This window comes from Equus caballus, chromosome 3 (assembly GCF_041296265.1).
Source record: "Equus caballus isolate H_3958 breed thoroughbred chromosome 3, TB-T2T, whole genome shotgun sequence".
Classification (NCBI taxonomy): domain Eukaryota; kingdom Metazoa; phylum Chordata; class Mammalia; order Perissodactyla; family Equidae; genus Equus; species Equus caballus.
In genome coordinates this window covers 14,313,131-14,338,491 of record NC_091686.1, presented here as the reverse complement: position 1 = coordinate 14,338,491, position 25,361 = coordinate 14,313,131, and the positions used below count along the sequence as shown (strand labels likewise).

At 34.7% G+C, this 25,361-nt stretch overlaps 1 pseudogene; it reads left to right on the top strand.

The window, feature by feature from the left end:
* Window positions 1-20,649: 20,649 nt before the first annotated feature.
* Window positions 20,650-22,549, top strand: LOC100064525 (divergent paired-related homeobox-like; annotated as a pseudogene).
* Window positions 22,550-25,361: the final 2,812 nt, after the last annotated feature.

The window sequence follows — 25,361 nt, the reverse complement described above, 5'->3', positions numbered from 1 at the left end:
AAATGATTTTTTTGATGTACCTTCAGCAAAACAGAAAGTTTACTCTATCAGCACATAAAATATCTTCTGTATGCTCTGTAATTTACATTTCATCACATCAGCCTTAATTACAATATAACATGTTATCATTGATTGAGTAATCTTCTCTTTATATTTTTTTTGCCCTTACTCCATCTTGTTCTTATTTCTCTATTGCTATTTGAATAGTTTCCAGATTGGACCCGAAAGCATTCTGTGTAGGAAGTTATGGCTAGAACATTCATCTTAACATTTCTTCTCCTTATGGAAATGCAGATTCTCTCTTGTGCAACAAACTAATTAAAGTCCTTTCCCAACACAATATACAAACGGCACATAAATATTTAACGGCCTGGTTTAGCATTTTTATTAGATTCTATGATACATCACAGTATACACTGTTTAAAAGCTGAATCTAAATGATATAGTGCTTTCAAAAACCCCATCACGCATGATGTATTTTACCAATAAAGTTTAAAGAAAACGTTTAGGCTGTACCAACAATAAACTATTATTCTTTACTTCTTCTATGACTTGAACTTGAGCATTCACCGATAACTCCATATGCTTTTTATTAGTAGTAAGTAGTACTGGATGAGCCATATAGGATATAAAATTCCCCAGGGATTATCCTACATAATGTGGCCAGTCCTGCCCCTTAGGAATTCTCTGTAGACAAACCTGGAAAACTGCTCAATATTTTTGACATTACCTCTTCAAAAGCTCCATCCCATAATTTCAACTAGCTCTTCTATTGGACTTCCCATTGTCTGTTCTCCCTTAATCTTCAGTTGTTCCTATGTCTAATTCTGTCCCCTTGGGGCTTCAGGTCTTTTGGGTTTGTTTTCAGGATTTCCAAATATCCTTTGCTGTCACAGACTGCAATGAACCAACAACTCAGCAAGCTCTCACTACCACTATAAGCACCTAATTTTTGCTACGTCTTGGGTTTACCATACTACTGTCCCTACTCTTTCAGACAAACCTGCTAGCAATACCAGAATAGTGAGCAGTTCTCAAACTGCCCATGTGGTTGAAACTTTTGGCGAGTAGTTCGTATGTGGCCCTGGACAGAATTTGTGTGGAATTTTAACAGTGAGGTTGAACCAAAATAAGTCAATGAGGTACTTTTCCTGTTAGTTTCACCTTCTAGCTCAAGCTGGGATGTACCCTCTAAACCTGACATAGCTGAGTTGATGATGAGTTATTAAAATGGCAAATGATTCTAATATTTTGTGCTATTTAAAGATGTAGTATTCTCACGATTATTTGCTTTTGACAATTTTGACATCATATAGTACTCTAATAACAGATGGAGAAAAACTGATAAAAGGTGCTGAAAGTGCAGTGATTCCTGGAGTACAGTTTTCCAAGAGGAAGAACAGTAAACAACTAGGTCTAACATGAACTATCCAAATGTTATTGTTCTAATTACATTTGTGTTACCAGTTGAAAAAAGTCCCAGTAGAGGCATCGTAAGGGCCACACAAAGAAAAGTCATTGGATCTTTGAAAATCTCAGTGGTAAAACTCAGGGCATGAGTGGAAATCAGGAAGACCAATTTTGTGATGTTATGAGAATTGTTGTTGTTGTTGTTGTTTTCTACTTAGAAGCATATCTAAAGATATATTAGTCCCACCCAAGAGCTCCTGTGTTGCCAATCTGTAGAAGTGTTCATGGTCAGGGATATGTGAGGATGCCGGAAGCAGAGAATAATGTGCATAAGGGATCACAAAGCTGTTTCTCAGACTTAACCTACTGTGATTTTCACTTTATGAATGGTTTGAGTTATTCCAACCTAGAGTTGTAACCTCCTAGTTGATTTATCAGGAAGTGTCTCCCAATTATACTAAACTAGTTGCGGGTCCCAAATAAGGTATATACTTTCACGTTTCCTTACCTTTACTAATGATGTTCCTTTCGCCTGTAATGTCTTACTTTTCTTTATGTAGTTAATGCTTTTCTTCCTTCAGTGAAGATTAATGTGAACAGTGGATTTATTGGTATTGTTCTCTTACAGAGTATCTGGGGGCTTATCTCATAGCTCGGGGCACAGTAGTTGGTCGATAATCACCTGCTTTTGTTGTTTTTATTGCTATGTCATCCTCGATGAGAAACCTTTCCTGACCTCACCCTCTCCATATCTAGCTCAAAGACTCAAAGATTATTTTTCAACCTGTTGCTATTGTTGCTGTCATTGTTGTTATTATTATTAGATATGTCTTAATGACAGCAGAACAGCACAGATTAGGCAAGTGGGAATGCATATAAGAACAAATTAAAATATATTTTTTATTTTACAGAATGTCATGTTTCTTTGTAGAGTCAGCCTCATCTTATTGGCATAACCGTGGCATTAGATGATCATAAATTTTCATGCCTGGACTCAGGTCTGCCTGGTACACATCTTTTGGCAGCACTATTTATATAAACTGTAGTTAATGCAAATGAAAGTCGGTGGAAAACACATCATCCCTAAAGATGTGAAATAATGTAGCACTGCCTGGGTGCATCCTAGAAGTTGGGTAGTTACCAAACTCACTTTTATGCAGGCACCTTAGCCAACAAATTTATGTAACAGGACTCATTTTGCACAGTTATTTAGTTGTATGAAAGCTGTTATTTATTTGCTCAACACTGCTCCAGACTCTTTGTTTCATCATGAGAACACATAGAACAAAATGCCCCAGTTTGCTGCCAATATCCTAATCTGTGGTCATATCTCACTTTATCTATATAATTAAAATATTGTCTACATATATGTGACTCTTCCGAAAAGCTTCATTGTGGACCTTATGGCTAGAAAGCCAAGAGGTAACTCCTTTATCTTTGACATGCTATTCCATCACACACAGCATTAAACAAAAGAAAAGAGAAAGAGAGATGAAAATCCTATTTTCTAGTTGGCTTGATATATTTTCTCTACCTGTCTCCTGGTCCTTCTGTTGGCTCTGTTGTCCTGTTTCATCAATAGTGGGACTATTTCATCACTTTCGAGTTATGAAACTGAAGAAAGTGACAAAAGCTTTAGATTTTTCCAAAAAATGCAGATCCAAATCTACAACTGAGTTTTTTTTCGCAATTTCATGGGATTAACAGTTCTCACAATTTCATGGGTCCAAGATTAAGTATCCTTACTCAATGAATTTTATATTCTGGTTTAGGAGGTTGTGTTGACTCTTTTGGCAAATCATTCAGCTGTCAATCAGAAATGTTCATCACTCATTTGCTGAATATGGGATTCCCATGATTTTTGACTAGTTTAGTTCATGCTTGTCTATATATGTGACATAGTTGGCATCATATTGGCCTATCTATGGCATTAGAGAATTGTAAGCTTGTATGCCTGGACATAGGTCTGTCCAGTGCATACCCCTATTTGTATATACTATTCTGCTTGCAGATGGAAGTATGTACCTGGAGCGCAATGAAACCCCTAAAGTTGTGTAATAATGCAACAATACAGAAAGTCCAGTTATTCCAGGAAAAGTCACCCCCCCCAGATTTTTCTGTATGTCAAAGAAAAAACACTTCCATCGTGAACTAGTATCTAATGAAATTTGTATTCTTGATTATGAAGAAGAGATTTTTTGTTACAATAATGCCAACAAAAAGATAAATAAGGGTGATACAAAATATAAACATCATATCTATATAATTAAACCCTTTGGATAATTTTCAAGTTTATTACTTATGTTCTAAAACTAAGCGCTTGCTTCTATATCATATTCAACTTCTAATGAGCTTCATCTGTAGAAGAGTTCCTTTGAAACTAGAGAAAAGAGAATAAGATTTAAAAAAATTATAACAGCTAATCTTTAAATCCTTTTGCAAACATCATAAGCATAAACATAACAAGTATAGTGTTAACATACGTCAATCATATTTAATTTGCCATGATCTCCAAATATACTGTTAGAATTAATTTCATGTAAGGTTCAAATTTCATATCTGAACAGTTTAACATATGATTTGAACTAACTCTTCTAGTATTAAAATAAAAATATCTATGTATTTGAATAATAAAAAAACTTCTATAAAGTGACATTTTCTTGAACTTGCAATGAATAATTTACTTGTTAAATAATGGCATATTGTTTCTACTTTATCAAGAGGCAAAAATAAATGACTGATAAATGAGATTCATTATGCCAAAAATATCTTATTAAAAGGTATATTTGGTGTCTATACAGAAGGTTTAAGTGCTGTCAAAAGTGTTTAAAGCACATACACTACCTCAATGTTCACGATAATTAGAACATATCACAAGTCTTTAAGCGTGCTGAAATCAATGTTATTTCACTGTTGGAGTGGGAAGAGGACTTACATCAATCTATCACCTTATGAGTGAAAATCAGTTACTTCCTTTTCCTAACTCCAAATACCCATATCAAGACTTTGCAATTACCAAAAATAAACCTCCCTTTTTGTAGTATTTTAATTTATTTACCCTTTCTAATTATTTTTTTAACATAATATGCTTTTGTGGCCTCATAGTAGACAACTCCTAGCACCAAGGCCCATTTCTGCCATTTCCCAACGATAGACCTTTGCCACGTTACTTTATCTCTCTAAGCCTCAGGTTTCTCACTTGCAAAATGGGATTAAGTTTACCTATTGCTTAAAGTTTCTTTGAGGATGAAATGAAATAGTGCATCTCCTTTATAATACATCCAAACCAAGAACAATAATAGCACTATGCAACAATGACAAGACAGAATGGAAAATAACGCCCTATTATCAATGAAATTAATGAAGGAGGAAAGCATGGCTATCAGCCATAAATAAAAATGATCTGTGAAAAACAGAGAAATTGGAACACAAGAAGGATGAAAGGAGCTTGAGAGTTGACCTAGAGTTCCTCAGATCAGAAGCACAATGAAGATTTCCTGAAATAAGTGCCAAGATCTAGAATTTCTTACAAAGTGAAATCTGGTGGTATCCAGCTATCATGTCATGAAAAAACTCGCTACCACAGAATGTTATGGAGGCAGCATCAGTTGAGGTAAGAGGCTGCAGATGGGCCACCAAGATTTTCTGTCACCCAACCCCATGTGAAATGAGAAGGCAGATTGTGAGTTGATGTGAGAAAAGGAGGGGAGCAGAGACAACTAAATCGTTCCACTCCCACAAGCCACTGCTTCAAGACTCCCGGACCTGAATACCTAAAGTACAAAAGAGATGTTCTTTTGAAGCAGAACACACAACAAAATAAGTGATAAAGGTTTTTTTGATGTCAGATAAGTGATTGCTTCTCTCTTTCTTCAGCAAATAACTAGCAGCTGGCTTCCTCCATTCCAAATGGTGCTCCATGAGACCTTTGCAGATATCGTGTTTGCTCTGTTGCCGATGTGTGTTTGTGTGTATATATCCATGCACTAATGTGTGTATGTATCCACGCACAAACATGTCTTGTGTTCCTAAAGTATGATAGATAACAGTAATTGTTATTTTATTATTCTGCACTCACTTATTTTTGATCTATGTGTGTCTTTATGTTTAAAGTGGATTTCTTTCTTTCTTTATTTTTTTATTAATGTTATGATAGATTACAACCTTGTGAGATTTCAGTTGTACATTTTTGTTAGTCATGTTGTGGGTACACCACTTCCCCCTCCGTACCCTCCCCCCACCCCCCTTTTCCCTGGTAACCACCGATCAGATCTCCTTCTCAATATACTAATTTCCACCTATGAGTGGAGTCATACAGAGTTCGTCTTTCTCTGACTGACTTATTGCGCTTAACATAATGCCCTCGAGGTCCATCCACGTTGTTGTGAATGGGCCAATTTCGTCTTTTTTTATGGCTGAGTAGTATTCCATTGTGTATATATACCCCATCTTCTTTATCCAATCATCGGTTTCTGGGCATGTAGGCTGGTTCCACGTCTTGGCTATTGTAAATAATGCTGCGATGAACATAGGGGTGCAACGGACTCTTGAGATATCTGATATCAGGTTCTTAGGATAGATACCCAGTAATGGGATGGCTGGGTCATAGGGTATTTCTATTTTTAACTTTTTGAGAAATCTCCATACTGTTTTCCATAGTGGCTGTACCAGTTTGCATTCCCACCAACAGTGTATGAGGGTTCCTCTTTCTCCACAACCTCTCCAACATTTGTCGTTCTTGGTTTTGGATGTTTTTGCCAATCTAACGGGGGTAAGGTGATATCTTAGTGTAGTTTTGATTTGCATTTCCCTGATGATTAGCGATGATGAACATCTTTACATGTGTCTATTGGCCATATTCATATCTTCTTTTGAGAAATGTCTGTTCATGTCCTCTGCCCATTTTTTGATCGGGTTGTTTGTTTTTTTGTTGTTAAGCAGTGTGAGTTCTTTGTATATTATGGAGATTAACCCTTTGTCGGATAAGTGGCTTGTAAACATTTTTTCCCAATTAGTGAGCTGTTTTTTTGTTTCAATCCTGTTTTCCCTTGCCTTGAAGAAGCTCTTTAGTCTGATGAAGTCCCATTTGTTTATTCTTTCTATTGTTTCCCTCAACTGAGGAGTTACAGTGTCCGAAAAGATTCTTTTGAAACTGATGTCAAAGAGTGTACTGCCTATATTCTCTTCCAAAAGACTTATTGTCTCAGACCTAATCTTTAGGTCTTTGATCCATTTTGAGTTTATTTTGGTGTGTGGTGAAAAAGAATGGTCAATTTTCAATCTTTTGCATGTGGCTGTCCAGTTTTCCCAGCACCATTTGTTGAAGAGACTTTCTTTTCTCCATTGTAGGCCCTCTGCTCCTTTGTCGAAGATTAGCTGTCCATAGATGTGTGGTTTTATCTCTGGGCTTTCAATTCTGTTCCATTGATCTGTGGACCTGTTTTTGTACCAGTACCATGCTGTTTTGATCACTGTAGCTTTGTAGTATGTTTTGAAATCGGGGATTGTGATTCCGCCAGCTTTGTTTTTCTTGCTCAGGATTGCTTTAGCAATTCGCGGTCTTTTGTTCCCCCATATGAATTTTAGGATTGTTTGTTCAATTTCTGTGATGAATGTTCTTGGGATTCTGATTGGGATAGCATTGAATCTGTATATTGCTTTAGGTAGTATGGACATTTTAACTATGTTTATTCTTCCAATCCATGTGCAAGGAATGTTTTTCCATCTCTTTATGTCATCGCCTATTTCTTTCAAGAAAGTCTTGTAGTTTTCATTGTATAGATCCTTCACTTCCTTGGTTAAGTTTATCCCAAGGTATTTTATTCTTTTCGGTGCGATTGTGAATGGGATAGAGTTCTTGAGTTCTTTTTCTGTTAGTTTATTCTTAGTGTATAGAAATGCTACTGATTTATGCTAAAGTGGATTTCTTGATGAGACATAGTGGGAACATTTTTTTTAAAGATTGGCGCTGAGCTAACATATGTTGCCAATGTTTTTTTTTTCTTCTTCTCCCCAAAGCCCCCGAGTACATAGTTGTATATTCTAGTTATAGGTTCTTCTAGTCCTGCTATGTGGGATTCCACCTTGGCATGGCATGATGAACGGTGCTAGGTCTGCACCCAGGATCCAAACCGGCAAAACCCTGGGCCGCAGAAGTAGAGTGTGTGAACTTAACCACTCAGCCGTGGTGCAGGCCCTCGGGATCATTTTTTGTTTTTGATACACTCTGACTATTTCTTTTGCTTTGTGTGTTTAGACCATTGACATTCAAAGTGATTATTGATAGGGTTGAATCAATATCATCTTCATTACTGTTTTCTATGTGTTACGCTTGTTTTTTTTCCCTATTTTTGTCTTCTGCTCTTTTTCTGCCTTTGTGGTTTTAATTGAGCTTTCTGTATGATTCCATTTTCTCTCCCTTCTTAGCATATCACTTATACTTCTTTTTTTTACTTTTTTTATTGCTTGCTCTAGAGTTTGCAATATACATTTACAACTAATTGCAACTAATCCAAGTCCACTTTGAAATAACATGATGCCACTTCCTGGGTAGTGTGAGTTCCAATAACAGAAGAATCCTAATTCCTTCCTCCTTTCACTTGTAACTTTTCTGTCATTTATTTCACTTATATATAAGCATATATATGTATATATATATATATATACACAAATACATATACTTAAGATATAAGATATGTACATAAGCATATGTATTTGAATACATTGCTGCTATGATTATTTTTGAACAAATTATTTATTAGATCAATTAAGAATAAGAAAAATAAATGTTTTTATTTATCTTCACTTATTGCTTCTCAGTGCTCTTCTCTCTTGATGTAGATCTGATCTTCTGACCTATATTATTTTCCTTCTCTTTAAAGAACTTCTTCTAACATTTCTCTCAAGTCTGGTTTTTTCGCAACAAATTCCCACAGCTTGTTTGTCTGAGACAGTCTTTATCTTTCCTTTCTTTTTGAAGGATAATTTAGCAGGGTACAGAATTCTAGGTTAGTGTTTTCTTTTCCCTCTCTCTCTCAATACTTTAAATATTCACTCTGCTTTCTTCTTGCTTGAATGGTTTTGAGAAGTCAGACGTAATTCTTATCTTTTCTCCTCTATAAGTGAGTTGTTTTTTTCCTCTAGCTTCTTTCAAGATTTTTTCTATTTAATTTTCTGAAGTTTAAATGTGATATACCTCTGTTTAGGGTGTTTTTTTTGACATTAATCTTGCCTGGTGTCCTCTAAGTCTCCTGGATGTTTATTTTGGTGTGTGATATTAATTTGGGGGAAATTTTCTGTCCTTATTGCTTAAAATATTGCCTCTATTTCTTCCTGTCTTTCTTCTTTTTCTGGTATCCCCATTATGCATATGTTACACCTTTTGTAGTTTTCCCACAGTTCTTGGATATTCTGTTGTGTTTTTTTTAGTCTTTTGTCTTTTTTAGATTTAGAAGTTTCTGTTGTCATATCCTCAAGCTCAGAGATCCTTTATTCTGCCATGTCCTGTCCAGGAATAAGCCCAGCAAAGACTTACAGTGTTTTTGAACATGAGAATTTCATTTTGATTCTTCCTTAGAATTTTCATCTCCCTGCTTACATTATCCATCTGTTCTTGCTTTTTGTCCACTTTCTTCTTAGAGTCTTTAGAATATTAATCATAGGTTGTTTTTTTTTTTTAAATTTCTGTTTTGATAAATCCAACATCTGTGCCATATGTAACTCTGATTTTGATGCTTGTTCAGCCTCTGTAAACTGTGTTTTTTGTTTTCTATAATTTTTTGTTGAAATACAAACATGATGTACCTAGCTCTGGTTCCTGTGGAAGTTTCTGCTTGTGGATTTATGCTCTGGTAAATGGTGATTCTCTGTCTCCCCCATCTGTCTCTCCAATTTTGGAGACAGCAATGAATACTCTGACAGATGTAAGAAGAGTTTTGGATTTTTCTAGTTAGTTCATCTTTTTACTTGTTAGAATCGAAAGACAACTTTAGAACTCCTTACTTGCTTGCTATATGGTTTTATTTTTACTTGATCACTCTTCCAATGGGTTTAGTCAATTGTTTTATTTAAAATATCCTTTTGACTTTGTTAATTTTCTCTGTTATTTGTTGACTATTAATTTCAGTTCTTATCATTAATTTTCTTCCTTCTACTTCCTTTAAATTTAATTTGCTCATTTTTATAGTCTCTTAAAGTAGAAACTTAGATAATTGATTCTAAACACTTCTTCCTTTCTGTTATGAGCATTTAAAACTCTAAATTTCTCTCCAAGCACTCACTACTTAGCTACATTTCACAAGTTTTAAATATATTCTATTTTCCTTATTATTCTGTTCAAAATACTTCCTAATTTTTATCATTTCTTCTTTGTAACATGATTTAATTCAATTTTTGTCAGACAGCATACTCTATAAGATTACAATATCTTGAAATTTGCTGAGACTTATAATATGGACTGACATAAGGACTATTTGGTTATCATTCTATTGCATTTGAAAAGAATATACATTCTGCATTACTTGGGTGGAATGTTGGTTAGGTAAATGTGGTTGATATTGCTACTCTTTACTGATTTTCTTGCCTTGTTGTCCAATCAAATACTGAGAAAGGTGTGTTAATATCTCCATGTCTGATTACGGATTAATCTATTGAACCATTTAGTTCTGTCAGCTCTTCTTCATGTGTTGTTAAGCTCTGCTGTTCTGCACCTACACATTTATGCCTGTTAGGTTTTCCTGGTGAATTGACCGATTTATTATTAAGAAACAGTCTCCATTATCTCTGGATATACACCTTGTCTTAAAGTCTATTTTCCCTGAAATTGATATAGTTTCCCCTGGTTTCTAATGCTTACTTTTTGCAATGCATATATTTTCCCATTCTTTAACTTTCAAGCTTTCTATCCTTATATATAAAATGTGTGTCTTGTAGACAACATTATTGTTACATAGTTGTCTTGATTTTTTTAATTCCCTATGATGATGTCTGCCTTTTAGATGGATTATTTAAAGTATTTTATTAATTTGTGTGTGCATGCATGTGTGTCAGGGGGGATTCCCTGGTTTTCCCTTTTAGCTCCTCAATTGTCTATTTAGCTCTACCTTGTTGAGTTATTTTTATAGTGGTTACTCTGGGGTGTGTATTATGTATCATTTATCATATTAAAAATATTTTATATTGTATTACTTCACATTGGATGAAAGAGTCTTGTATAATTTTTGTGTAATTCTACTTATTCTCTTCCATCCACCATTTTTTCTCTTGTCCCATCTATTACCCTTAACTATATTATACATCTCACAGTGCAGAGGCATAATTTGAGTTAAAATAATTCCACATCATTCAATTGATTAAGAGAATAAAGTATATAGAAATATATAATATTTGACATTTGACACCATATTAAACATTTGTGGTGTTCTTTTTCCTTCCTGGAAATCTGACTTTCCATCTTATGTCCTTTCTCTTTCACCCGCCATAAGGTGCAAGTATATCGGCAATAAATAATCTTTGTTTTTGTTTATCTGAAAACATTTTTATTTTGCTTTCATTCTTGAAGGACAATTAGCTGTTTATAGACTCTTGAGTTTATACTATTTTTTATTATACTGTTTGAAGATATAATTCCATTGTCTTCTGGCATCACTGACCCATGTCAGCTATTGTTTGTATCATGTGTCCCTCATATGTAATGTGTGCTTATTCTAGCTTGTTTTTTTTTTTAACTTTTTGTTTTGCAGTAATTATAGACTCAGTAATTATAGGAAGTTGAAAAAAGGTACAGAGAGATCTCATGTGCCTATCACCCAGCTTTCCAAAATGTTATGTAGAATACTATATAATTGTAAGGCATTATCAAAACCAGGAAATTGATTGATGTATACAATCTGATCTTGCTCAGATTTCATGATTTTTCTGCATGCGCTTTCCTTTTTACGTATGTTTTAGTAGACTTACAAATAGCCCTCCAAAAAATATCTACGTCCTAATCCTTGTGACTTGTGAATATTATCTTATATAACAACAAATGGTCTTTGCAGGTGTAATTAAGTTAAGGACATTGAGATGGGGAGATTATCCTTGATTATTCAAATAGACCCTAAATGAAATCACAAATATCTTTATAAGAGGAGGACAGAGGGATATTTGAAAGAAACGGAGTAAAAATCAATGTGAATATGGAGCAGAGAGAGATTTAAAGATTCTGGCCCTGAATATTGGAGGAATGTGTCCACAAGCAAAGGAATGCCAGTAGCCACCAGAACGTGGTGGGGGGAAAGAAAGAGATTTTCTCCCAGAGTCTCCAAAGGGAGTGTAGCCCTGCCAACATCTTGATGGGCTCAGTCATACTGCTTTTAGAATTCTCGCCTCCAGAACTGTAAGAGAGTAAGATTTTGTTGTTTTCGGCTGCCAAATTTGTGGTAATATTTTACAGTAGCCTCAGGGAACTAATACATGTCTTTATGTATAACTTCCCATTTCAATAATTTTGTTATACTAAAAATTTTGTATGAAAGAAAATATATAGGATGTAACTATTAAAAGTAGGCTTTTTCTACTTATTTTAATGCCATAATATCCCTCCAATATCAATAGTTTGCTCTGTTTTATTGATGACTAGTAGTCCACTGGATGAATGTACCAGAGTTTGTTTAAACATTCTCCTGTTGAAGGATTTTTGAGTTGTTTCCTGTTTGGGCAATTATAAATGTTTCTATGAACAGTCATGTCCAGATTTTTCTGTGAATTTGTCTTTATTTCTTTAGGGTATATAACTCAGGAGAGAAATTGCTGAGACACATGGGGTTTGTTTAGCTTTTTAAGAAACTGCAAACCGGATTTCCAGAGTGGGTGTACCATTTTACATTCACCCCAACAATGTATGAGAGACCTGGTCCTTCTGCATCCTTGCCATCATGTGATATTATCAGTATTTTATTTTTATTTTAGCATTCTAGTAAGTCTGTAGTGATATCTCATTGAGGCTTTAATTTGAATTTTCCTAATAGCCAAAAATGTTGAGCATATTTTCATGTGCTAATTTGCCATTTTCATATTTTCTCTGGTGAAGTGTCTAGCAAGTCTTCAGCCCATTTTTTAAAAATTTTTGTTAGCTTGTTTTTTTTTTTAATTTGTTTGTTTTCTCACTCTTGAGTATGAAGAGTTCTTTACATAGTTGAAAACAAGTCTTTTGTTGGAAAGATGATTTGCAAATACTTTCTCCCAGTCAGTAGCTTGTTTCTTCGCCTTCTTAACAGAGTCGTTCAGAAAGCAAAGGCTTTTAATTATTACCAAGCTCAATTTATCTATTTTTTTTCTTTTACAGGTCGTTCTTTTGGTGTTATATCTAAGAAGTCTTAGCCTAGGCCAAGCTCATTAATATTTTCACCTATAATCTGTTCTAAAAGATCTATTGTTTACAATTTTACCTTTATATCTATGATCCATTTTGAGTTAATATGTGTATAAGGTATAAGATTTAGGTTGAAGTTCATTTATGGATATTGATGCTTAATTTTTCCCACACCCTTTGTTGAAAAGAAACTATCTCTTTCTAAAGTTTATCTTTAACTTGGTTTTTGTCATTTTGACTGTGATGTGTCTAAATCTTGTTTTCCTTGCATTTATCCTATTAAACGTTTCCAGAGCTTTTTTTGATTTTTAAGTTTATGTTTTTAATTAAATTTTGGAAATTTGGGCACTTTATTTCTTCTAATACTTTTTTTCCTGCACCATTTACTATTTCCTCTTCTGTGAATTCAATTACAAATATTTTACATTACTTGATGTTGCCCTACATGTCCAGGAGGCTCTGTTCATTTATCTTCAATTTTCCTCTTATTTCTTTATATTGAATAAATTCTATTGTTCTATCTTCAAGTTAACTTACACTTTCTTCTGACATATTTCTTTTGCCTTTAAGCACACGCAATATTTTCTTTTTCTTTTTCAGGTATTATAAGTTTTAGTCTAAGCAATTGTGTTTCATTCTTTTTTTTGTGCTTTATTTTTCTCTGCTATTTCCCTCTAACTCACTCATTACAACTATGCTTTTCTTTATGTGTTGTAACATATTCGTGTTAGCTGTTTCAAAATTCTTCTGTGCGAGTTACATCATCTAGATCACTTTGGTGTCATTTCTATTGACTTTTTGTTCTCTTGATTAAGAACATTTTGCTACTTCATCACCTGCATGTAACTTTAATGATATTGTGGACATTGCATGGAATGTTTCAGAGTATCTGGATTCTGTCTCCTTCTTTTAGATACTATTGATTTTTATTCTATTAGGCAATTAATTTGGCTGCACTCAAAACTCTAAAATCTTTCCTGCAGTGAACAGCAGCTGAAATCTCTGCTCAGTTTTTCCATCTTTTCACTTGTCATTTTCTACTGGTTCTTTGGCATTTCTCTAGTGCAGACATAGTTCAGGTGTTATGCAAGGATCTGAGCAGTATTTATAATCAGAGTTTGGAATCTCACAACAGTAGACTCCTCCTTTCTAAGATATCCCCCCTACTTTCTAGTTATTATGATAGTTCCAAACTTTATTCTCTTGCTCGTCAATTCAGTAACATGATTTTTCTGCTTGAACTTTAGGCATCCACAACAATGTGAACTACCCTCAGGGAAAGAGCATATAAATGGAATCCTCAGCTACTGTATTTGCCTTTTTTCTAAATTTGACCACCCACCTATCTTTTCCTTCTCTTTCTTTTCATTTTCCATTACCTTTGAATAATTTTCTCTGTATGTGTGTGTGAGTGTGTGAGTTCAAATTTGGTTTAGAGTTTATAAATATCACCTGTAAGATGAATAGGCTGCTCCAAGCTATGCTTACATTTCTTGAAGCAGAATTCCAAGGATTTTGGATTGTACTTTAAAGAAGATGGGAAACCTTTGGAGAATTTTAGGGAAGAGTGTGATGTTACTGAATTTAGCCTTTAGAAACTGTACTCTGTGTGTCAATGTTTGGAGAGTTTTTGTTTTGTTTTGTGCTGTTTGTTTTCTTGGGTTTTTTGAGTGTAAGTTTAGATAGAGAGGGTAAATTTCTGAAACCCAGGCAAGAGATTGTGATGATCTGGATGTATTTTAGGGTAGTGAATATGGGTATAAGGTGGCTTATATTACTTGCTGTGTGACTTCAGACATGCTATTCTATCAATCAACTGTAAAATGAGGTAATGATACCTAAAACCGCTTGTTTTTCATGGAGATAAATAATATATGCAACAGCGTAGACATTACCTGACACACAATAACATTCTACAGCATTTAATAATTTTCTCTGAGTGTATTGCATGCCAAATCCTGCACTTTGAATGCAGAATTACCTCTCTCTTCATGAGTCTGGTCATGGGATATGCATCAATCAAATATCACATAAATATATGAAAATGCTAGTGAAATAATTGATATTGAGTTGTCCTTGATGAAATAAAACTGTATAATAAGATGAGTTGACCTCGTGGTGGGAATAATATATAAAAATACAGAACTGATTCTAGTTTACTAATAATAAGACAAGAGTGTTCTACGGCTCACCTCCAATTCATGTCAATGTTATTAAGAAGGGTAAGTATTCCTCTGGAAGTGAGAAGTAAGATGAGATCTAAATAAAAATAGGAGACATTATTTAGGTGAAGAATGTAGTTAAGATTGGTTCAGAAAGAGGAAATGGTCTGTGAAAAGGCCCCCAAAAAGAAGAGAGCCTGGAACAGGGGTAGAAATTAAAAAACAAAAAATATGGCTACAGCAGAGTTTGAGCATGATCATGCTGCACATGGTGCTGGAAATATTCGAGTCAGGCAATACAGGGGCCTTGCATGCGAAGGAATGGTTTGGTTTTCATCTTTAGAGCAAAGAAAAACTCTTTATGACTTTTAGGCAAAAACCTCAAGCAAGCTTCAGCATGGAGACAGACTAGAGAGAGAAAAAATTGGATGAATCAAGTCTCATAAGTGTAAAAATGATGATACATGATTTAGATATAATGATGGTGGTGGTGGTGGCCATGCTGGTGCTCGTGTTGTTGCTGTGCTGCTTGTGATTGTGTTTCTTTATGAGAGATTTGTAAAGAAGGAGAAATGGTAGAGAGAAGATGGCTTATTTGGGGAGTTTGGAGGGCACAGTTTCTGTATGTCTGCTATTTTATGGCAGAAAAAACTGGCAAAGAAATAAGATAAAATTAGTCTATTTCTGGGGCCAGGCCCATGGCCAAGTGGTTAAGTTTGTTTCCCCGGGGTCTGCCAGTTCAGAACCTGGGCACAGACATTCACACTGCTCATAAAGCCATGCTGTGGCAGTGTCCCACACAGAAGAACTAGAATGACTTACAACTAGAAGGCTGGAATGACTTACAACTAGGATATAAAACTATGCACTGGGGATTGGGGAGAAAAGAAAAAAGATTGGTAACAGATATTAGCTCAGGGCCAATCTTCCACACCAAGTATACCATAAAAAAAAAAATAAATAAAACCGAAAAAAAATTAGTCTATTTCATACTTCATTAGCAGCAGTAGAAGAAAGAGGTGTTGGGTCTTTCTAAGCACTTACTCATCTTTGCAGGTAAGCAAGAGTCACTTGGAGCTAATTATTAGAATTTCTGTTATGTTTGAAATATCTCAACTTAAATACTTAAAGGGAGGTAGGAATCCAATTTTATTTTAACATGGCATTATCTCAGCAATGGCTTTATCATAACATAAAGCAGATTAGATAGAATTTTCCTCTTCCCTCAGTCAGATTGAAGTTCTGTGTATCAATAAAGTGACAGAGCAATTGTACAGAGATAATCAACATACAGTCCCCAGATGCATCTGGAAAACTATTAAGAACCAAAGAGGAGGCTAATGGAAAGATCTCCTGTGGTTTACAGAAATTACATGCTTTGGTCTTTTCCTCCAGATATTTTCTTTGTTAGTTTCTTCTACATGACCTGGCAAAAACGTATTTATTAAACTGCCTCTATTTCCCCAATGTGCTTTATCTCTGGAAGACCAAGAATAGAATAGTCTAATGAAACACACAATTAATTTTCTTTGTCATTTTGTTATAAGTGAGCAAATGAATAAAGGACTTGACTAGCCCTCTAATACCTTCTGTCATCACACACACACACATGCACACATACACATCACACTCATAAATGCTATGATGTCAAGATCTCGTGGAAACAACAATTTCCACAATATACCTGTTTCTGGATATCTCTAAAGCTTCTCATTTGTCATACCAATTTTACTCCCCTAGGATCATTTATATGGAAATTGATCGATGCTTCCTGACCCATGTCAACTCCATCTAAATGGAAAAGTGTCATTGTTCTCTAGAAGAAAAGATAGCAGAGCTACGGTAATCACCTTTTCAGACAGCAGCACCTTATCTTTGTAGAAAAGTATTGAACAGTTTCAACTATATAAAAATCTATTAATGCTGCCCATTAAAAATGTCAAAAGAACTGATGAGAAGCAAAGAAAACCCAATTAACAGAGTTAGTTGTTTGGATTCATATTCTCAATCCCCATGAGTATTCTTTGGGGAAATCAGTGGTCAGAATGGGTATCTTGGGAGTAGAGAAGCCATCTGCTATTGTTCCTCGTAGCTTCAAATAATAAATATGTGAAATTTGTGTGTGTGTGTGTGTAAACATGTTGGATTTTGATCATTGATAAAACAATCGCATATAGCTTACTGTAAACATGTATAGTGACTCAAAAGCTGCACAAAATTTATCATAAAAGAAAAGTTAAAGCTCATATGAGGTGCATGCTTCTGACTTCAGAATGTAAATGCTTTTGATGCCTCAATATTTATAATAAATATTTTTTCTTCTTGAAAAAAATGAGAGCAGATACGTTTCAGTTGTTTAGGACCATGATGAGAAATATGAATACTTTATATGTTGATTAATTGAGTTATTTTAGGGGTGTGTGCATTGGCATGCATCTGTGTGTTTAAGTGAGAGCTGATTCTTTCCTGGTTACATATTATCAAAGCCATCTGAGAGGCAGGGAAGGCTCCTTCGGAAGGTGATGTCAAGATGCTGATAACTAATAGAGAAGACTGTCCTTGAGTATCAACAGCATTTGTAGTCCCCAAGAACAAGTACTGGATTACCAAGCACTATGACCATATGAAAAAGAACATCCAAAAGACGGAACAAACCCTTTGACTCTGCCAGCCAGAGGACCTTGAATATCTTTCATTTTAATGTAGATAAAGAATGTCTGAATTTGATTCATAGTTGAATTAAATTAGAAAGAAAAGGCATAAACATGGTGGTAAGGGGGTCAGCCTCCAGTGGTTAGTTAGCCTGCTAACTAGTGATCTTAGGTAAATAGCAAGTGTCAAGGATTAAAAGGGGGAAGATAAGATTATAACTCAGGTGGTTAGAAAAGACACAAGAAAAGTTAGGCCTTAAAATGTAAGGCAAGAAGGGCTTTATAGGGAGGAGTTACCATGGATGAAAAGATCTAGTTTGTTGGAATATGAGTGATAAGTCAGTGGTCACGATACGGTATTTGAGGTAGCAATGAGGTCATAAATTTAGAAAGATAGGTCAAAACATTCAAAAAACTGTGCCCAAAAAGGCTTTCTCCTTCAGCACGTCCTTATAAGGCTTGCTGCAGAGACTCTCTTTCAAGGGAAAGGGACTTGGCTTGACGACTGACGGGTTTGAGTCGAAATTCCAACTCTTTCATTTCTGCGTCATGTGACATGGGATACATTCTTTAACTTCTATGAACTTCAGTGCCACTAATATAAAAGGGAGATAATATTGCCTACTCAAGAGGCGTTATAGCTTGTGGTTAAGAGCACAGACTCTGGCAGTAAACTTTCAGGGTTCACATTCTGTTTTCATCACTGTTAAGATCTATATCCTTGGTAAAGTTTTTTAAGTCTATGCCTTTTCCTCATCTCTAAGCTAGGTTATCACATAAAGCTGTTGGACGTATTGAACGCATAATTTCTTATAAAAGTGGCTGGAAAAAGTGCTTAAAAACTGTTCATTATTAGTGTTTGTGTTATTGTTGTTACATCATGGGTGGTTTGAAAAATGAAGTGATACATATTTGTAATGTGTCAAGCATGGCGTGTAGGACATAGTAAAGATGCAACAATGGTATCTCACTCCTGTTTTCCTGCTAAGAACCGTCAAGGTAGACTGTCCCATGCCTTGTTCCCTGCAGGAAATTTCCTTGGCTTTCCATTATTCTTCTAATAGGCACACTCCCCCTAGGGAATTTTCCTACCAACAGTCATAATTAGCCTTCCCCAAGTGCCAAGGTGAAACTCCCTCACCCCTTAATCAATCTGACTACTCAAGGCCTGTAGAGGATGTTAAAACTCAATTTCCAAATGGAATCCTTCTTAGCAAAAACCTATTGACACAATGATTCACATTAAGTCATTAATCCCAGTGAAGAACTCATCTTACCTAACAGTTAAATATATTTCATAAACACATTCACAGAAACCATGTATATTCTCTGTTTGATCCTTTCATTTATATGAAAACTATGCTCTTTTCTCTCTGCATAAAAAAAATATATATCCCTCTTCTCAGTAACAAATATTTTTTTTTATTGGAAAGATTTCCCAAATTTCATCTAAATTCTATCCATGTAGAGATGAGTACACTGAAGCTCAGACTGGGTAACTAAGTTGTTTAACAGCTATTAACTGACAAGATGCTAATCTATAGAAATCACTCTAGTTTTTCTTCTTAACACTATATTACTTTATATTTGGTATTAAATTTTTAATACAAACCGTGTTTTAAAATAGCAAGTCACATTAACAGTCTACTAAATTTGGCATATTTCTTAATCTTGCTTAAAAGCTAAAAATACTGCAGCAGCCCAGTAAAGAATTGCTGTTTTTTAAATAAATGTCACTGGAGTACCAGAAATTGTCTCAGTGAGGCACTGTCTTGCCATCTGCTCTTGAGAAGCCTTATAGACTTTAGATTTGGTAAACGGTTCATCATCCCCGTAGCTTCAGGGACATCAATAAAAATTTCTGTGGATAACAGATTATCTGTCAGAAAATTCCATGTGTTAACTATTTTTCTCTATCACATTTTCAGAACTAATTAAATATTTAGGCTAATCAGATGTGGAGATTTTTTTTGGTATGATGTGTAAAAAACATAATATTAACTTAGGGCCTTCACAACTTCCCATTGCTCACTGTCTGAAGATAAAGTGTTTGTTTCCCAAGAATATTATCCTTAAAGGGAGTTGAAAAGTATACATGGCACATCATTAACGTGAACCATTTTGCACATTTTTTTTTCATTTTTGCAGCATCTGGAAAAGTTAATGGAAGCTGCAAATGACAAGATAAGAATAAACAAAAGACACTAGAGGGGAGCAATGATTTTCTTCTCTGAAAACAATTTAGTTGTAACCCCTTAATATGTGTTCACTAACAGAGACCCATGCCCCTCACATAGAGCATTGCCATAGGTTTGAACTTCCTATCATATACTGAATGTTCTCTATCAAATCCCAATAATCTGTGTGTGAAGGTGGAGTAGAGAGAATTCAAAGAGCTGGGAGAAAAAAAAAACCCTAAATTAACTTGCTTTGTGACATTGGAAAAGTCGCTTTCCCTTTCAGAGAGTTCCTTTTATCCTCAGTAGAAAAAGAAGTTTTGTCTAGATCTGCAGTTCTCAACGTTAATGTATCAGCAACTCTCCTAATCAAAGCCATTCACATGCTCACCATAACATACTACTCTTGATTGCTGAAATTCTGGGACTGAAAACTTTCCTAATTCTCTACGAGATAAGGGACCACAGTGGGATTCACGAGAATGAAAACAACAAAAATATGCTTTAATTACTTGCTCTAATTAATGCAAAATTATATCACGTAGGATCACATTAAATGCAACACCTTACCAACTGATTATGACCCACTAATCTATTACAACAGGGCTGTTGGAAACCACTGGGCTGCATAATCTCACAACTGGTGCTTATGGTGTTAAAAATCCTCTCTCTCACTCTCATACACACATTCTGACTTTTGCATACTTACTTTAGTTTAAACATTATTAATTGCTACAGGTCTCTGATTCATTAATTATAAGAACTCTAAGTTACCTGGAATCTGACTGACCATTTGCTGGTTAGTTCCGTCATCCTCATTAGATGTCAATTTTGAACAGATACCTGCATCCCGATGGAACAGATTATCCAAGAGGACAGCAGGATATAGTCCCACAATGGTCAGAAATAGTGTCTTAAATAAGGAAGGAGTGGATACTGATAGAAAGAAATGCAATGGGAAAACGGATACTCCAGACCTCACAAATGTGGAAGGCACCAGACTGGTCTGTTAGCAACGAGTATTGTGTCTGGTTAAGTCATACAGATTCCTAAGAAGAAAAATGAGAAAGTAAGAGACAGGGATGGAACCCAGTTTTAGCAGGGACTCATAATGAGTTTGTAGTCCAGATACTGTAAGAGGTGTACCATGCCAAAGACACCAGTGACAAAGGAGAATGTCATACTGAGTTTCTGAAGATTGGGCTGGATCTACTTAAAGCCTGCTAAATAAGTTCACAAGGAGAGCAGAGCTAAACTTCATGAAGGAGTAAAAGGGCTGATTGTAAAGTGTTTCCTTTCTCTTTCTCCTTTTTATCAAAATTGACTTGCCCTATTCCCCATCCTTCTGCCTTCCAAAGAGATAACAAGCCAACTTATAAAATGAATGATCAGCAGATATTTACTGAAGAAATATATTATCAATTCCTCATTATTTACTTGCATACTTATTTTTGAAATAGTTTATATTCATTCTTACAGTTAAAAAAAATGGCCATGAGAGCAAATTTATAAAATATGGAAGAGTTAAAAGTAGAAAAATGAAAAAAAAAAAACCCAAATCATCCTGAGAATCTGACTCTTTTGATGTGTTCTCATGTGGTAATTCAGGCATGTTTATATAGTTGTGAATATTTGGTATATAAAATTTCACTTCCTAGTTTTTCTCTAAAATTATATCAAGCATTTTGATGTTGGTTTATACAATTAATAAATATTACGATTTGATTATGTTCCATTCAGTTAATGTTTCATCACTTGCTTAACCATTACTTTATTGTTAGATAATTTATTGTTTTCTAACCTTTGACTTTAAAAAATGTACTTGTGTGTCATTGAGATGTTTACTTTTTCTGTTCAATATATTTCCTTTAATATCTTTAAAATCAAAGAAATTAAATCAAGAGTTATCAATGTTCTTTAGAAATATCCCGATCTGTATTATTTGTATTGTCAAAAATACAAAGTTTTTCTAAATTTAAGCCCCAGTTTATACACAGAAAATTTGAATAAATTTTAAGTATTTAAGCCACAAATTGTTTTCAAATAAAAATGATATATCCTAATTATCTTGAAAAATGAAGCAATAAAGAAAGATTTAAAAAATGAATATATACACAATTTCCTCAACTTTCAACATCCAAAAATAGCCATAGTTAATACTGATAAGACCTAACCAGGTCACTGGACCAGAGCATAGGAACACATCTAGGTTACAGGACTTCAGACCCAGGGGAACTTTCTAAAGGAAAGCACCAGAAGTATCCACAAAGGAAACAAACCATGTTCACTGAGAAACAATTGGAAGATTTGCAGCTTCTGTTCAATAAGAACTAATACCCCACCCCTAGCCTTCAGAAAGAAATGGCCTCATAAATGGAGACACATCCAACAGCAGCACAGGTTTGGCTCAAGAACCATAGAGTAAAACTCAAGAAAGCCAAATACAAGCATATTCAGTAAAAGCAACAAGAAGCTCACCAACAGCAATTAGCTGAGGCAGGAGTCAAGACCAGCTCTTCCAAGACAGATACGGATACACCTCCCAGATCCCCTAATGGTGCCCACTCTGCATCCCTAGTTTATACAGAGCATCCAATGCAGTCATTCCAGCTCAGCCTATGCCCCAATTTTAAGGCTCCCACAGACCACTTTGTTGGCCACAAAACAGTTCATTTTGGCTGCTGCCAAGACCCTAACATATACTGCCTCTACCCCTTTTTGAAATCCCAAGTTTTTTCCACAAGCATCAATGCTAATTTTTTCTACTCTTCATCTACACAAACAACTTGTCCATGAGGGGAGCTAGATACAGGAGGCCACATGTTGTAATGATTTGTAATGATTCGCATACAAGGGAATAGTTTTCAGCCATGAAAAGGAATGAACAAGAGATATACATGATATGGATGCATTTCAACAACATTATATTGAATGAAAGAAAAAAGACACAAAAGATATGAATTCCTAGAGGAGGAGATACTGTAGTGGCAAAAAGCATATTAATTGCTGCCCATGTGGTAGAAGGAATTGAGCAGACAGAGGCACTAAAACTTATTGGGATGATGAAAACTTTCTTGTCTTAATAGCATGGCAGTTACCTGGGTGTATAAATTCATCAAACCATACAGAACTGTAATACCATATTGTATACTTCAAAGTGGCTAAGAGACTTGATCATAAACGTTCTCATCACAGAAAAGGAGACAATAATTATGTGACAGGATAAAGGTATTCACTACCACTGTGGTGCCAATCATTTTGCAACATATAAATGTATCCAATCGACAGGTTGTACACCTTAAACTTACACAATGTTATATGTCAATTATATCTCAAAGTTGGAGAAAAATTTTTTTACAAAGCATGAAATCTGTGCATTATGTTTACATAAATTATGACTCCACAAAAAATAAATATTTGAGACTAAAAAAAATAAAAAGACCTAAGCAAATAGTTTTCTATGTAGATAGAAAGACAGGAGAAGGGATGGAAAGACAGATTGATGGATGTTTCTGTTTATATGTATGCATATGTATTTAAAGTGAGTTTCTTAGGTACATAATTTCATTTAAAATAATTTTACATGAGTTAGATAAATGAGACAAAAAAGAAGGAAACAAAGAGCTATTGACATACTAGGAAGCATGTTCTCATCATATCAAGTAATCATTCTATGAAATAGACTTGTAAATTAAAACAAAAAATAACAAAAGTGAAAACATTGCAGAAGAAATAAGTTATTATAGTTACCAACTTTATTATTATGAAGCTCTGCTATTAAAAGTAAGGAATGTAGCTTACACTACAATGTCTCTCACTACCCTTCCTCTCCATCTCTTGATTGTTAGTTATATTGCCAATGTTTACATCACTTGTATTTTGTTCTATAGTTCTATTGATCCCCTCTCCTACACAAGCTGAGTAGCATAAATCATTTATGAATTTTCATGACATAAATTAGCAGAACAGAGAGGAAGCTTTAAGGTAGCTGAGTATACCCATCTATCTCTCAATACAGACTTCCTCTTTGCAACAATTCTGATATTAACCATAGATAAGACAATATGGACTCAGGACTACTTGATTTATATGTGAGTTGTAACATGTCCACAGGAGAAAAGAACACAATTATATATCTTGCCCAGAATTTCATTGATTATAGGGCTCTGTATTAAGATGGTTTGCAATTCAAACCCTTTCTCATGTCATCAGGGCATTTCCCACTAAACAAACACCTCACAATATCCACCCTAATTCCTCTCCTGAAGAGAACATATAGTCTATTTACTTACATTCATGCTTACTTGGTTAATTATGATATATTTAAATTTCCATCTGATATCATTATCCTTAATCCTCAAGGACAGGACAAGACTTCCTGTAATGTTTGTTGTAATACTGGTTTTGTAAATCATGAATACTCTCACCATTTGTATGTCTGAAAAAAAATAATAAAATATTTCACTTTTATTTTTGACAGAGTTTTTATTGGGTTTACAAATCTAGGTTTACTCATGTCTTCTTTCACTGTGTTAAAGATGTCATTCCAGTGTGTTCTGGCTTCCATGCTTCCTGCTGACAAGTCTGCTATCATTTCTATGTCTTCTTGTGTATTTAATATTTATTTTTTCCTTCTGGATGCTTTTAAGTCTATTGTTTATAAATCTTTTTGTTGTTTTGGTGTTTATTCAAATTGGATATGGTGTATTTTGTTGTGCTTTTCTTCATGTATCTTGTGCTTGGAGTTTGTTGAGCATCTCGGTCCCGGGGTCAATGGTTTTTAACAAATTTGGAAAAAATTCTGGCCGTTGTGTATCTTCAAATATTTTTTCGTCTCGATTTCCTCTCCTCTTGTAACTCCAGTTACATGTATATCCATCCAGTTCAGGTTGTCCTGCAGCTCACTGAGACCTCATTTACCTTTTACTCCTCTTGTTGTTTCATTTGGATAGTTACCATTATTATGTCTTTAAGTCCACTAAACTTTTGTTCTGCAGTATCTAATCTGCTGTTAATCTCATATAATGCAATTTTCATTTCAGATAATGTATTTCCCATTTGTACAAGTTCTATTTAGATTGCTGCCCATGCTTTTATCTATTTGTTTTGACATATGGAAAATATAATATGCTGGTCTGCAGTTTTCTTTACGTCTGTTATTTTGGATCTATTTCTTTTGACTATAACTTCTCCTGGTTATGAGTTATATTTTCCTTCCTCATAGATTTTTTTTCTGGATTTTGTCATATTTCTTTAAATATTGCTGTTCTTTATTCATGAATGTGCTTAACATTATTTGAATTCAGTTTAATCCTTTTGCATTTTACTTTTAATTTTCTAATAGTAGTCCAGAGAAGCAAATGTCATTCCACTACTGAAGTAATATTCTTCTAAGAACTATACATATTGCACCGTGCATTAACAGGTCTTTCAACTCTGGCTAGTGGAAAGATGAACTTTTGGCCCTGTATAAGCTTTATGGATTGTTCTGTTTATTCCTTTCTATTTTTTCCTTCTCAAATATTGAATACATTACATGCATATGCAGAAAAATATTCTGTCTAGAACTGAAGGGGACCACTTTTCAGATCTCTAGAACAACCTATGA